General features: G+C 43.9%; 1 long non-coding RNA gene across 1 annotated transcript; it reads left to right on the top strand.

Annotated features, from left to right (window-relative positions):
• The first annotated feature begins 11,408 nt into the window (after positions 1 to 11,408).
• LOC125554418 (uncharacterized) lies at positions 11,409 to 13,086 on the top strand. The gene is made up of 3 exons (XR_007304410.2): positions 11,409 to 11,482; positions 12,622 to 12,685; positions 12,838 to 13,086. It is a non-coding gene; the product is annotated as an uncharacterized LOC125554418 (long non-coding RNA).
• Positions 13,087 to 14,431: the final 1,345 nt, after the last annotated feature.

Below are 14,431 nucleotides of genomic sequence, written 5' to 3'. Positions count from 1 at the left end.
TTCTTTGGTATCCGCTCTTCCGGAGCTTAGACCCAGTTTCTGTATGATTTGCTGGGAGACACGCTTGTTCTGTTTTGATTGGTATTGATTTGTACCGAGCATTTGATTGGTATTGGTATAGAGGTCAATCAAACTGATAAGCAAGCATGACAAATGGTATTGAGGAAACTAGCGCTTGAATCACTAGGAGACGCGCGGAACATGCTACTATAGTACTTACTTTCGGGTATCTAAATTGCAGCTTCTTCGGCAGTCCCAGAGCTTTTCTGCTGAATTTTCTTCAAACCCTGCCAGACAAAGAAAAGAATTACTTGATATCAGGAAATGAACAAAGTTGCTGATATGGTGGATAATGATCGATTTAACTTACTTCTCGAGGATTTCAGTCATGTCCGCATACTCCTGGGGATCTTTTCGTCTCGAGTCTAAGATAGTTACTAGTCCCTGCTCAAGCTTAATCTCTAGGAGAATATAGTGAAAACTGCGCACGCATGCATAACTCATCAATTACATTACTATAACCTGGACTAATATATAAGGGAAACCGAATATGCACAAGACAGTAACACTCACTTGAAGTTGTAAGGAAAGAGTATTATATCTTTGTTTTCATTTATTACCAACGATCGTAGCAAGTTGGCCTCATTATCTTCGGCATGAAATTTAACCTCAGTTGCATCTATGAGATTTGTGTTAATGAACCCAATATCACCGAGTTGTCTTTTCTTCAATTCGGCGATCTTCAATCTGCATAATATAGTGAGGATAATTATAAATACATGCAATGAAAGAGCTGACCTATATAGAGAGACTTAATGACAGAAGTAGTAGTACTTACAGACAGTAGCAGGTGACCGTTGCTTTATCGAGGGCCCTTTGATTGAAAAACTGGAAGAACTCCTCAAATGGATAATTCAACAGTTCAATTCCAACAAGGTCATGCTCCTCTCTAACTCTCAGCGTCAAAGTATTCCTCCCCCCAGACTCGCTGCAGGTTTTCATGTACCAATCATGCAATCTTCGCATCATCGTTGTTAGAGATCTTTCATCATTGACGAGAGGCTTCCCGTACTCGAATCTGTGTACCGCCTCCACCTCCAAGAAATCATAATGTACATCGTCGGGCAGGTAATCTCCAAGATTGCTATAACCGGGCACCATCCTCGGATCATTAGCGATGATGTCGCTAGGCACCTTGAGCGGGGGGCACGATTGGTTTGCTTGTTCGCCGAGCTGGGCAATTTGTTTCCCAGCTCGTCGTTCTTTTATCCTTTGATCACTGATAGTACTTCCCGACCGCTCCGCTTCGACAAATGTCTTTCCAATAATGCGCTCATAGTTGCCTTTCGGCGGAGACTTTGGTGGTTTTCTCAGGGCAGCTAGAGTGCACTTCGCTTTCACCGGATCTACCTTCTCCTCCGGAGGTGGATGTTTCTTTGCTTTCACCCCTTGAAACCAGTTCGTCACTTCGGTTCACACGATCTTCGCGTTCTCCTCCGGGGTCATCTCGTATGGTAACTTCTCTGGAGTCTTCAGAGAAGGACCAAATCTGTATTTCCTCCCGCCTCTAGCTGTACTGCTAGACGCCAGCAGAGCAGACAGAGTGGCTGCGGCTGTCTTCTTTCCTTGCTTACGAGGCGGAGGAGAAGGACTACGACGCGCCGGAGCAGCCGGAGCGGCGGCGGGTCTCTTCCGCCCTTGCTGACGAGGCGGAGAAGGAGGAGGCTGGCTGCTCGGGCGCACCGGCGTAGGCGGAGAAGGAGGCGGAGTGCCGCCACGCGCCGGAGAAGGAGGCTGAGTGCCCTGATCGTCACTCGCCAGAGGAGGAGGCGGTGGAGGAGGCGGAGTGCCCTGACTCGCCGGAGGAGGAGGAGGAGGCGGAGGCATCCCGTTCGGAAGGTTGATGAGCTCCTTCCGCCATAGGCATGGAGTCTTTAGAGAAGAACCCAGCCGAGTCTCCCCTTCACCAGTAGGGTGGTCAAGCTGGAGGTCCTCAAATCCCTCTGTTATTTCATCCACCATCACCCTAGCATATCCTTCTGGAATCGGCCGGCAGTGAAAAGTTGCGCCGGGTTCAGTAGGTAAAACAGAGCCAACAGCCGCATTGACCTTCAAATTCATCCATTGCGTCATAAGGTGGCAATTTTGAGACTCAGTGATAGCATCCACGGGATAGCTGGCAGGAGCCGTCAAGACATGCTCCGGCTGAAGCAGCTCGGTGGAAGCCACGCTGCTTCTCCGCTGAGATGGCGGGGTAGCTTCGGGGGAAGCTTCGGCAGTTCGTTTGCTGCGATTTGCTTCTCGTTCCTCTATCGCTTGTACCCTTGCGTGCAGCACCTGCAGTTGGGTCTGCTGCACTTTTTTTCCTCCTCTCCTGGCATTTGTAACTGCCTGCGTCCGGAAAACCAGCCTTCCACGAAACGGAGCCTGGCGTGCCTCGTGTCCGTCCAGGGTGCTCAGGGTTCCCGAGGATCATTGTGAGCTCGTCGTTCTCTCTGTCTGGAACGAACGTCCCTTACTGCGCTGCATCGATATAGTGCTGAAGCCTCTTGACTGGTATTTTCATTTGCTCGTCCGTCCAAAAGCACTTCCCTGATACAGGGTCCAAGGTTCTGCCAGCCCCGAAGAACCAAGTACGGCAACGGTCTGGCCAGTTCATTGTCTCTGGTTCGATCCCTTTATCAATCAGATCATTCCCAGCATTGGCCCACTTAGGCCGGGCTTTGAGGTAGCCACCTGACCCCGTGCGATGGTGAAGCTTCTTCTTCGCAACATTTTGCTTGTTTGTCGCCGACATCTTCTTACTCTTTTTCGATGTCTTGTGGGCCACAAATGCGGGCCTGTGATCTCTGATCTTCTCATATTTGCCCTTGAATTCCGGTGTCTCTTCTTTGTCGACAAACCTTTTCAGCTCATTCTTCCACCTCCTGAATAGGTCTGCCATCTTCTTAAGAGCAAAAGACTTGATTAATTGCTCTTTAACTGGCTTCTCCGGATCATCCTCTGGTGGTAGGGTGAAATTTGACTTCAGCTCAGTCCAAAGATCATTTTTCTGCATATCATTGACATAAGACACCTCAGGGTCTTCTTTAGCCGGCTTTACACTACTAGGGAAAACCTTATACACAGAACTTTAGCAGTAGCGAGGGCCAAAAAAGCACGCTGGTGCTAAGTAGAAGTAGCGCGTCTGCGCAAACCGCGCTGCAGATAAAGATCTAGCAGCAGCGCGTCTTCTTCTAAACACGTTACTACTAAAATTCCCACGGCTTAGCCGATAGGCTACACATAGTAGTAGCGACCTATAGCGAACCGCGCTACCGCTACTTTCTTTGTAGCAGCGCGTTTTAGTATAAACTCGCTACTGATAGAGGATATAAAATTAAATGGAAAGCAAATAGAAAGGTAATTTAAAATGAAGGAAATAGAATAAGGTGAAAGGAAAAAAATGTGAAGAAAACTAAATGAAAAAGGGAAAAAAAGAGAATGGTGTACCAGCAGCGTGTATTCCAGAACGCGCTGTAGCTAACGTAGTAGTAGCGTGCCGTCTGGAACGCGCTACTGGTACTTCTGACTTAACCGCACGCGGTTCGTCCTCCCCACGGCCACTTCATCCCCCAAATCCAACTCCACTCTCGCCGCCGCCGTCGCCCCTCGGCCGCTGCGCGCTCTCCGCACACCCTCTACGCCGCCCCGACCCCAGATTCAACGTCGCCCCCGCCCCCGACCTCAACGCCGCCCCAGACGCCGCCCCCGACCCCGACCTCGACGCCGCCCCGGACGCCGCCCTCGCCCCCCGACCTCAAAGCCGCCCGGAGCCCCGACCACGACCTCGACGCCGCCTGCCCCTCCCTCGTCGCAGGCACCCGAGGTGAGCACGCCTGCTCCTCCCTCTCCCCTACCTCTGCCTAGGGTTTCTACCTCCATCAAATTAGTTAGGGTGGAATCAAATTAGTTAGTAAGAACTTGTTAGGGTTCTTAGGTACTAATTAGTTAGTAAGAACTTGTTAGGGTTCTTAGGTACTAATTAGTTAGTAAGAACTAGGTACTAATTAGGTACTAGAATATTTTTATTTATAGTAAGTTTATTTTTAGTAAGAACTAGTTGAATTAATAGAACTAGTTAGTAAGAACTTGTTGCTATTTTTTTAGTTAAAGCAATTTTTCCGCATCGACGTGGACGATGCCTATCCCGCATCCTCGTCGTCGAGTCGGCGGAGGACGACACCTGCTTGACCAGATGGGCCATGTCCGGGACTGGGCTCCACCAGGGTGGTACTGGGAGGCGCTACCTATCGGGGGCGCAGGTTGGTGAGGAGCCAGCCTGTCGTTGACCCGAACCTTCTTTGGTGGCGGTTGCGTGGGCCAGTGACGGTCCAGAGGCTCGAGGACTCCACGGAGGTGGTGCGTCACCGTGTCAGTGAGGAGGACGCGCACGTCCGTCGCTACTTGTTTGCGTTGGAGCACAGGTTCTCCAATACCTGGCAGGTTCTCCAGGGATCTCACTGGAGCTATGATCCCGTGATGGTTCCTTCTCTGTGGGTGTCCACCACCCGCGCCGATACCCGTCGTGTGCTAGGGTTTTAGTTGTACTAGTGATGTTATATGTATGACACTATTCGGGATGTATTAGTGATAATATTCGACGATGTACGGACACATGAGATGATTTACTTTTGCTTATTGAATGCATGCTAATTTGAGTCTTATAAGATATTTTGAAATGTATATCTTGTGTTGCTCAATATCCAAGTGGCCGAGTGGCCTATGTTTTGCCGGAGTGTTGATTCATTTCCGTTCCGGCAAATTTCAGGCGCTCGATATATCCTATTTTAGCAAAGGTCATGCCGGATTTTTCCGTGAATTTTGGCATGACTTTTGCCAGAATATGTAGGAAATATCGAGTGCCCGGATTTGTGTGTTGAGTATCCTGGTAGTTGTCTTCTATCGATTTTCAATTAATGTTTTAACTATGAACATAGGAAATGTCTGACGACAAAAAGGATTTCGGTATTTGCAAATACTGCGAAGACGAGCGCGGCCTGTGCGACGGAATCTTCCTAGACGATGATAGGCGCTTCAGCATCAAGCTGGACGAGAACTTCGAAGTGGATACAGTAAGTCACAACGACAAGTCTTTTTTCGTAATTAAGCATGACATCTGCTTCATTTGCTTCAACTTATATTTTTTCACTATTCTACTAGCGTATCCCCTGCCATGCAAGAGTTTTTGTATTGGATAAGATAGGTTTCAGTCATACTATGGAGGTAAAGAAAGTTTATTTGAAGACCGAGCATGGTTATATTTTCCATGCAAAATTATACAATTCAGACGACTACACCTATTTTGGATGCAAAACATGGCGAGCACTATGCAAGACTTATGCATTTCAGCCTGATATGGTTATCACCTTTGATATTCGTCCGGAAGATGATATTGAAGGTAATACCGACATCTGGGTCGATGTGCAGACGCCTCCAGTTACACCAAAATGTAAGTTTCTCAACCATATTTATGTCTTTGATATTGTTTATTCAAAAATAGTTGACAACTAATTTGTATTGTCAGCTTATTTCGGTGCAAGCAAACATGTCCAGCGCTTGGTAGACAGGACCTACTACTGTCCCGGGGCTAAACTAAACTGCGAGGAGCTAAGTCATTATGTTTCATGGCTTGAGGATCTTGATAATGTCAAGACAAATTTTCTTCCTGGACTTAGAAATCTTAGTACTGAAAACGTGCGACCAATAGTGTTCGTCATGAACTACGGTCACATCTATTTAGGAAGGATGGTAAGACTTTTACTATTTGTCCTCAGTGCATCTTTTCCATACATTATTTGTGAAGCTAAACTTCATTGCTAAGTATGTGACCATATGATGTTCTTCAACAGGGACTCCCGATGAATGTTGTGCCTTATGGGATCGAGACTAAAGGTACCATGAGTATTATTAGCTTACGGCCAAGATATCCTTCATGTTACTTTAGTGCATTCAAGATCAAGGATGAATGCTTAATAGTGGAAGACTGGACCCGATATGTAATGGGGGAGCGCAGAGAAGTACTAGGGGGCAGCAAACAGATGTGCTACCCAAAATTAGGAGACAGGTTCATCTGCATGCTCGAACTTGATCAAGGAGGAGAGCTACACATGTTTTATGTTGTTTTGCCTACACTACAAGAAATATGTCAACTTATGACCTTCTGTCAGTGACCCTCGAAGAATTGGTCATACATTTATGACCATTTTAGACCAATTGGTCAAAAGCTCTTCAGGGGGCTCCAAACCCTAAACCATTGCGACCATTTTGGTCAGAAAGGTCGTAATTTCCTTACACGAAATGGTCACAAAGCAAACAGTGCTAGTCCGCTGCCTTATTTCTAGTTGTTAATGACCAATATAGATGGTCATAGCCTTGTAGATTGTGGTGGGTTGTGATGACTAGGCGCCATCTCATCAGTTTTGCCTATGTGTCATGTCCATGTGGCAGTTTTTGCCCTAGGTTGTGAAGCAACCTATATTTCTATCATTCCCAAAATTCCCAAAAAAATCTCATAAATTCTTTGGGGCATATCTTCATCAAATATGTAAAAATCCTTCCTTGCCTAGTTCAAAACTAATTCAACAATATTCAATTTCCTATTCTGTTCACAACAACACTTTATGAAGGAAGTGCTATTTATATATTATTGATTGCCCTCGGAATTTTTGGGCACTCTTTCCTATCCAAATCATTACCGCATGACAAAATTCAGCTCCATTTGCCTAGCAAGTCTTCCTCGGCAAATTTTCAAAGTTTTTGTCCACCTAGAAGCATTGTGAAGGAAGTACCTTTTTTATATCTCTAAATGACATGAAATGTATACAGTTCCTTCATATGCCCAAATTATCACCCTCCTCCAAATTGCAGCTCGGTCAAATCATCTATGTGAGCTCAGGTTCAATTTATATTTTATGGCCAAATTGGCACGTTGCAAAGCAAGTGTTATATAGACCCCTCCTATTACCCTCAAACTTTTCGGGCACTCTTCCATACCCAAATCATTGCCACATGGTAATATTCAGCTCAATTTTCCTAGTAAATCTTTCTCGGGAAATTTCCAAAGTTTCTACCTCGAGAGAAGCTTTGTGAAGTAAGTACTAGCTAGCTTACCCAAATGATCTGAAAATTGACCAGCGCATGACCATACCAAAGTAACTTACCTACACCAACTTTGAGCTCATTTCATTCATCCAATCTCTCTCACTAGTTTTCCCAAGTTTCTGTCCATAGAAGAGCATTGTGAAGGAACTACTACTTTGGCATGTCCAAATGGTATAAATTTTCTACAATGCTTTCCTATGCCCAAATAACCATCCTCCACAAAATTTCAGCTCACTCCATTCATTATTTTGTGCCCAGCTTCAACATTCATATTTTTGTCCAGCGTGGTACTTTGCAAAGCAAGTACCACCTAGGATCCTCCTTTTGAGCTAAAAATTTGTGAAGACATTCTCCTTAGTAGATGATCATCCTCAGCCAAAACTCACGCCCATTGGCCATGTGCATTTCCCGTACCGCAAATCAAACACTTGGCTGCTAATTCATGTTTGAGCATCGATTGGTCTCCTCGTGAGAATCTTATGTTGTAATTTTCTTCCTAGCACCAACCTGGGGAGTGCCCAACCCACTAGACATGCCTAGGCCGCCCAGAACACATGACAACATTACGGTCACGCGGTGACCACGCGACGGGCATGCGAGTTTACGCGCTCTAGAGTTGGGGCCGTCGGCCACCGCCCAAACCTCGACGTATCGCCACCAAACCATGTATTTATGATTAAATAGGTCCTTATGTAACTAGAAATGATTTTTGGAAAAAATAAATAGCAAACTATGAGGCAGTTGCAGTTCAAATTTGACCCGCTTCCAACTGAATCGGCGGAAATTTGTCTTTTTCACGAGAGGTGGATCAAAAAATTTTACACCCAACCATTTTTTCAATTGTGCATTAAATATGGCCTAGTATTTTATAAAAATAATTTGGTCCAATTTTGCAACAATTATTTGGTAGTTCCTTCACAAAAAAACCTCCTTTCGAGCACTCGAAAAATGGAAAATGGTTTTTTCGTCCAACGAAAATGAAAAATTCCTTAGACAACATTGTTTGACATTCCAATATGCACTCTTGTGCACAATATGAGATCATTTGAACAAACTATGCCATGAATATGGCCATAAGATTGATCATTTGGCTTGAAAGCCATTGATCTCCACACATGATAGCTCGTTTCTGAGAACACTTTTTTAAAATAATTACCGTATTACAAGTTTGTTATTTTTCCTGGGAACTTGGCCACATATGATGACACAATGCGAAGGTTTCCCAATTTTTTGATTTTTCTTGAATTTTTTATGCCCGTTTCAAAATGCAGTCAAACGGCAGGAATGACCGTTCCTAACTAGTGGTTGAATCTTGGAATTTTTTTGGTGTTTCTCTGATTAAATATGTCCTTATGTACCTATAAATGATTTTTGGAAAAAATAAATAGCAAACTATGACGCAGCTGCAGTTCAAATTTGACCCGCTTCTAGCTGAATCAACCGGAATTTGTCTTTTTCACCAGAGGTGGATCAAAACTTTTGACACCCAAGCATTTTGTAAATTGTGCATTAAATATGGCATAGTATTTTAGAAAAATGATTTGGTCCAATTTTGCAACAATTATTTGGTAGTTCCTTCACAAAAAAACCTCCTTTCGGGCACTCGAAAAATGGAAAATGAATTTTCCGTGCAAAGAAAATGAAATCTCCCTTTGGCAACATTGTTTGGAATTCCAAGATGCACCCTTGTGCACAATATGAGATCATTTGAACAAACTATGCCATGAATGTGGCCATAAGATTGATCGTTTGGGTTGAAATACATGAATCTTCACACATGATAGCTCATTTCTAAGAACACTTTTTTAAAATAATTACCGTATTACAAGTTTATTATTTTTCCTGTAAACTTGGTCACATATAATGACACAATGCGAAGGTTTTCCAATTTTTTGATTTTTTTTGAATTTTTTATGCCCGTTTCAAAATGCGGTCAAAACGGCGGGCATGACCGTTCCTAGCTAGTGGTTGAATCTTGGAATTTTTTTGGTGTTTCTCTGATTAAATAGATACTTATGTACCTAGAAATGATTTTTGTAAAAAATAAAGAGCAAACTATGAGGCAGCTACAGTTCAAATTTGACCCGTTTCCAACTGAATCGACGACAATTTGTCTTTTTCACCAGAGGTGGATCAAAACTTTTTTCACCCAACCATTTGGTCAATTGTGCATTATATATGTCCTAGTATTTTAGAAAAATGATTTGGTCCAATTTTGCAACAATTATTTGGGAGGTCCTTCACAAAAAAACCTCCTTTTGGGCACTCGAAAAATGGAAAATGGTTCTTTCGTCCAAAGAAAAAGAAAACCTCCTTAGGCAACATTGTTTGCCATTCCAATATGCACCCTTGTGCACAATATGAGATTATTCGAACAAACTATGCCATGAATGTGGCCATAAGATTGATCATTTGGCTTGAAAGCCATTGATCTCCACACGTGATAGCTCGTTTCTGAGAACACTTTTTTAAAATAATTACCGTATTACAAGTTTGTTATTTTTCCTGAGAACTTGGCCACATATAATGACACAATGCGAAGGTTTCCCAATTTTTTGATTTTTTTTGAATTTTTTATGCCCGTTTCAAAATGCGGTCAAAACGGCGGGAATGACCGTTCCTAGCTAGTGGTTGAATCTTGGAATTTTTTTGGTGTTTCTCTGATTAAATAGATACTTATGTACCTAGAAATAAGTTTTGGAAAAAATAAAGAGCAAACTATAATGCAGCTACAGTTCAAATTTGACCCGCTTCCAACTGAATCAGCGAAAATTTGTCTTTTTCACGAGAGGAGGATCAAAACTCTTTACACCCAACCATTTGGTCAATTGTGCATTAAATATGGCATAGCATTTTAGAAAAATGATTTGGTCCAATTTCGCAACAATTATTTGGTAGGTTCTTCACAAAAAAACCCCTTTTGGACACTCGAAAAATGAAAAATGGGCACTTGAAAAACCTCCTCAATTATTGACGAGAGGTGGATAGACAGCTATTGAGACACAAGCATTTGGTCAATTGTACCTAAAATATGATCTAATATTATTGAAAAATAGAGTGGTGCCATTTTGCAACAAATATTGGTAGGTGCTTCAAAAAATATATACCATTTTCGACACTCCAAAGGTTGAAAATGTTTTTTTGCAAATAAAACTCATTTTTGAGATCAATTTTTAAAGATATTTGTATTATTCCAGGTTTGTTATTTTTCTGAAAAACAAGTCTCACTTGTGACACGATGCTATTGTTCTTATTTTTTTCTAATTCTATGAGGTTATAAAATAGGTGACATGATTTAGCATATTATTTAATTAATTACGACCAATTTAGATGGTTATAAAATCGTCAAAGTGTGTACTACATTGTGATTGGTGGAACCGTGTGTGGCACGGATCGATGAGATGGCAGACATCCTACCATCCATTGCTAGCAATCCAACGTCCATCCATCCGTCCATGCAAAGAAAGGAAAAAACCCACCGCACCAAACCCTACCTCTCTCCCACCTCTCGTCCCTTCCTTCCGCCTGCCGCCTCCCTCTCTCTGTCCCCGATCCAGATCGGCCTCTCCCTCACCCCTCGCGCCACGCCCTCCTTCCCTCGCGCTGGCACCGGCAGCGCCCTCCTTCCTTTCTATCACCGGCGGCGCCCTCCTTCCTTTCTGTCACCGGCGGCGCCCTCCTTCCCTCGCGCTGCACCCGAACCTCGCTCCCGCTCCTCCGCTGCAGCTAGGGTTTCGTCTCCCCGATCCCCAATCCCCGAAGCTCGGATCCAGTAGCAGCATCAGCGATGGCGGCTGCGGGAGATTCTCCCTCGTCGCCCTCCTCGCGTTCCTCGCCGCCTGGTGCTTCCTCTACCTCCTCCGCCCCACCGACGCCACCCCGCTCAATGCCCTCTCCCGTGAGGGTCTTGAGTTTACCCCACCCCCTCCGCTGGCGAGCCTCTCTGCTGCCCGCGCACCCACAACCTCCGTCCCCTGTTGCTCTCCCTGCTGGCCCTCCTCCCTCGCCCTGGCTCCCAGCGCCGCTTCAACCGGCCAGCGCGCCGCCATGACCCGCCAGCCCATGCTCGCGTCGCCCGCTTCATTCGCCGGATCTGGCCGCCTCTCTCTTCCCGTACTCTCTATTTGTCATGATTTCTCTATCTGAATCTCTCTCTCTCTCTGTAGGCACCCATGAAGGCAAAGATGGATCCTCACCAGCGATGAGGACGCCTGGACTACTCGGGTGGTAGCAGCCATGGCTTCTTCTTCTCCAAGCATCGGCCTCGGCCATGGCGTCGACGATCCAGTCCTTGAAGGCCCACCAGATCTTCGACAGCCGCGGCAACCCCACCGTCGAGGTACGCCCGCACGCGCCCATCCCCCGTCTGTCTCCTGTTGAGCCAATTATTGTTCGTGTGCTTATTGGTTCGTGTGCTATTTTGCTTACTTTTTGCATTGCTATTGTTGGGGTAGGAGGATATCTTGTTTTTGTCATATATATGAGCTGCTGGAAATCCTCGAAACTATACCTGCCTGATATGTCCTAGCTTCAGCTTCATCAGTTTAGTTTTGAAGCACATCAGTTTTTGTGTACTTTGAGGTTCTGACCAACTTGAGAGTTGATGTGAACATTGTTAGTGCTGGGTGGTCTATATATTAGTGATGATTTCCTCGTCATGAGATTATGGTGCGTTCAGCTCTTGTCAATGCAGATGCCCTGCTATGTATCTTCTTCTGGATGAACTGCTATGTTTTTCAGTTTCTAATCTATCTGCAAATTCGCCCGAGCGGATTGTCAGTTTTGACTATGCTTTGGACGTAGTGTAGCAGGTTTGTCCTTGAGTGAAGCAAATCACTTGACTTGTCTAGTTCATTTTCGTAGGGTAATTCTCCTAGTACTAGTAGAGTTCTGCATCTCCTAGTAGAGGAGCCTGTAACTTTTGGCCCCATGTGTAGTGTCGTCCTGCCATGGATCTTGTCGGTGTTCAGTTTCAGTATCCTATGCCATCACATGGTCAGGAGCTCAGTTAACTTCGATTTCAGTTACAAATTTTGTGATGTCTGAGTCAACGATTTTCTTCCCTGTGCCAGAACATTGTGCCAGAACATTGGGGTTGGGTCACGCTAGATTCCACTCGAGGTGGTGGTTTGTGCAGTCAGATCCTGTGGCGCGTGCAATTTTCATCTTGCCTGCTTGCCATCCATTTATGGTTGTATCCATGGATCGGTTTGTCGTCATGCTTATGCTCCGTTTGTGCTTGCTGAACGGCGGAAGCTAGTTGGAAAAGCCGGATTCTCATAGTCCGCCTCAAAGGCAACCGCATCCTGCTTACTATCTGCAATGTATAGCTTATGGTCTGGTGTCCATAGTTACGCCTAGTCTGAAACATGATGCTCTGGTTTTGCTGTCGGTGGGATACTCTTGTTAATCTGTGCCTGATGATGCCGTAGTGTGATGTAAGATATGGTTGCTAACTCCATTGTTATTGTGCATCAGGTTGATGTGTGCTGCTCAGATGGAACCTTCGCCAGGGCCGCTGTTCCCAGCGGTGCATCAACTGGTGGGTCATTTTGTTATTATTACATCATCGCTGTTTTCCTTTCAGCCTTATAATCAACTTTTGCCTTGGTTCCTGCCTAGTGAAGGCACACAATGCTCCTGTCATCATTGTTGACTGAAGCTAATCTTGTCTGAATCATCCCACTTATGTAGGTGTCTATGAAGCTTCGGAGCTGAGGGACGGTGGATCTGACTACTTGGGCAAGGGTGTTTCCAAGGTTTACATTTGTTTCACCGAATTTTATCTTCACAGTCTGTAAATCTATGTTTTGGTACTTGGTGATTTAATGTGGCTGCTGCTTATATATTCACATTCTGTAAATCTATGCCACAATTCTTATAGCTATTTAATATGACCAAACTTATTTTAACATGCTGCTTTCATCCAAGCAATGTTTCCTGCTGCTGTATAACTTACTATTTCTACTCTGTGCCAGGTTTTATAAAAATAATTGTAATGCTATAAAGTGAACTAAAATATGTTTTATTGTGTTCCCTGTCTCTGCATGGCATTTCTTTGGATACATTGTTGCTGCTGACTGGATTTGGGGGGGGGGGTATGAATCTCACGTTATATATTTTTCCTTACTAATAAACCAACTTGCTGAAGACCACCATAAAATGAACAGCGGGGGGTCATTTAGTGGACTATAGAATAACTGCATTTATGGCCTGATGTTTCACTAGAATAACTGCATTTAATGGTGGTTTCTGCTGCAGTTGACATTTTATTACCATTTGCATGCATAATTTAGTTCTTGTGATATTTACATGTTTTTGCTGTTCTGTCACAGGCTGTTTTGTGCTTATTTCTGGCTAAGTTTGTCATATGTGCCAATTCAATTCCCTGTTAAGATGAATATGCCTATTCCAGATAAGTAGAATGAGCTTGTTAAAATAATAATAAGTAGAATGATAAAATACTGGTGTGTCTTTAGTTTTTATATTAAAAGTATCTATGTAATATTTCTTCTATCAGTGACATACTTTTTGTTCTCTTTTGAATGTCCAGATGTTTTCCAAAAGGAAGAAGCAGTACTTGAAGAAGCAGATTACAATGTTTTCTCGTCGTGAAGCACTAGATAGGCTTGTTCTATTTATTCTTCCTGTTCTAGAGTATTCCTGCACCTGAATGCTTGACTACAACATGTTGTAGGTTGCTTGAATCTGTACATATGTGATGGAAATTTGTAGAATGTGTGTTCTGAGATATTTCTGTAATATTCAGCTAATTCGTGGTAACTTGATTCATATTGTTATTCAAACTGGTTTGAAAATTTTCTTTAAATGGCCTGGAGTTGGACCTTAAAGAGGCTAAGGATCAATTATACTGGACAAATATTTTGGGTAAAAAAGTAAAACGAAAATAAATGAATGTGGAAAGGCCAAGGCCCAGGAAAGAAAAACCTGGAAAACATTGGGCTGGACTCATTTGAAAAAAAAGATAAAAGGCTTAAATGTTGGGCCTGGCCCATGTAGTTGACCAAAATTAATCAAGAAAAAATAAATAAAAAAGGCCGAATTGTTGGGCTAGGCCCATGTAGAAAATCGAATTGGACCGGGCTGAATCTTGTGCCACGTCAGATTGCCACGCTGGATGCCTACGTGGCCTGGGGAGGTTGCTAGTGACCAAAACGCCACAGTGGACATATTTTGGTCATAAACGTTTGCGACCATTCCAGAAGAAAGGTCGCTATAGTCAGTTTACGACGCCCAGCTTTTGACCTTATGTTTTTGGTCACAAAAA

Source organism: Triticum urartu, chromosome 4A (genome assembly GCF_056163025.1).
Source record: "Triticum urartu cultivar PI428250 chromosome 4A, HENAU_Tu73, whole genome shotgun sequence".
NCBI lineage: Eukaryota > Viridiplantae > Streptophyta > Magnoliopsida > Poales > Poaceae > Triticum > Triticum urartu.
This window is presented reverse-complemented; position numbering and strand designations above follow the sequence as displayed.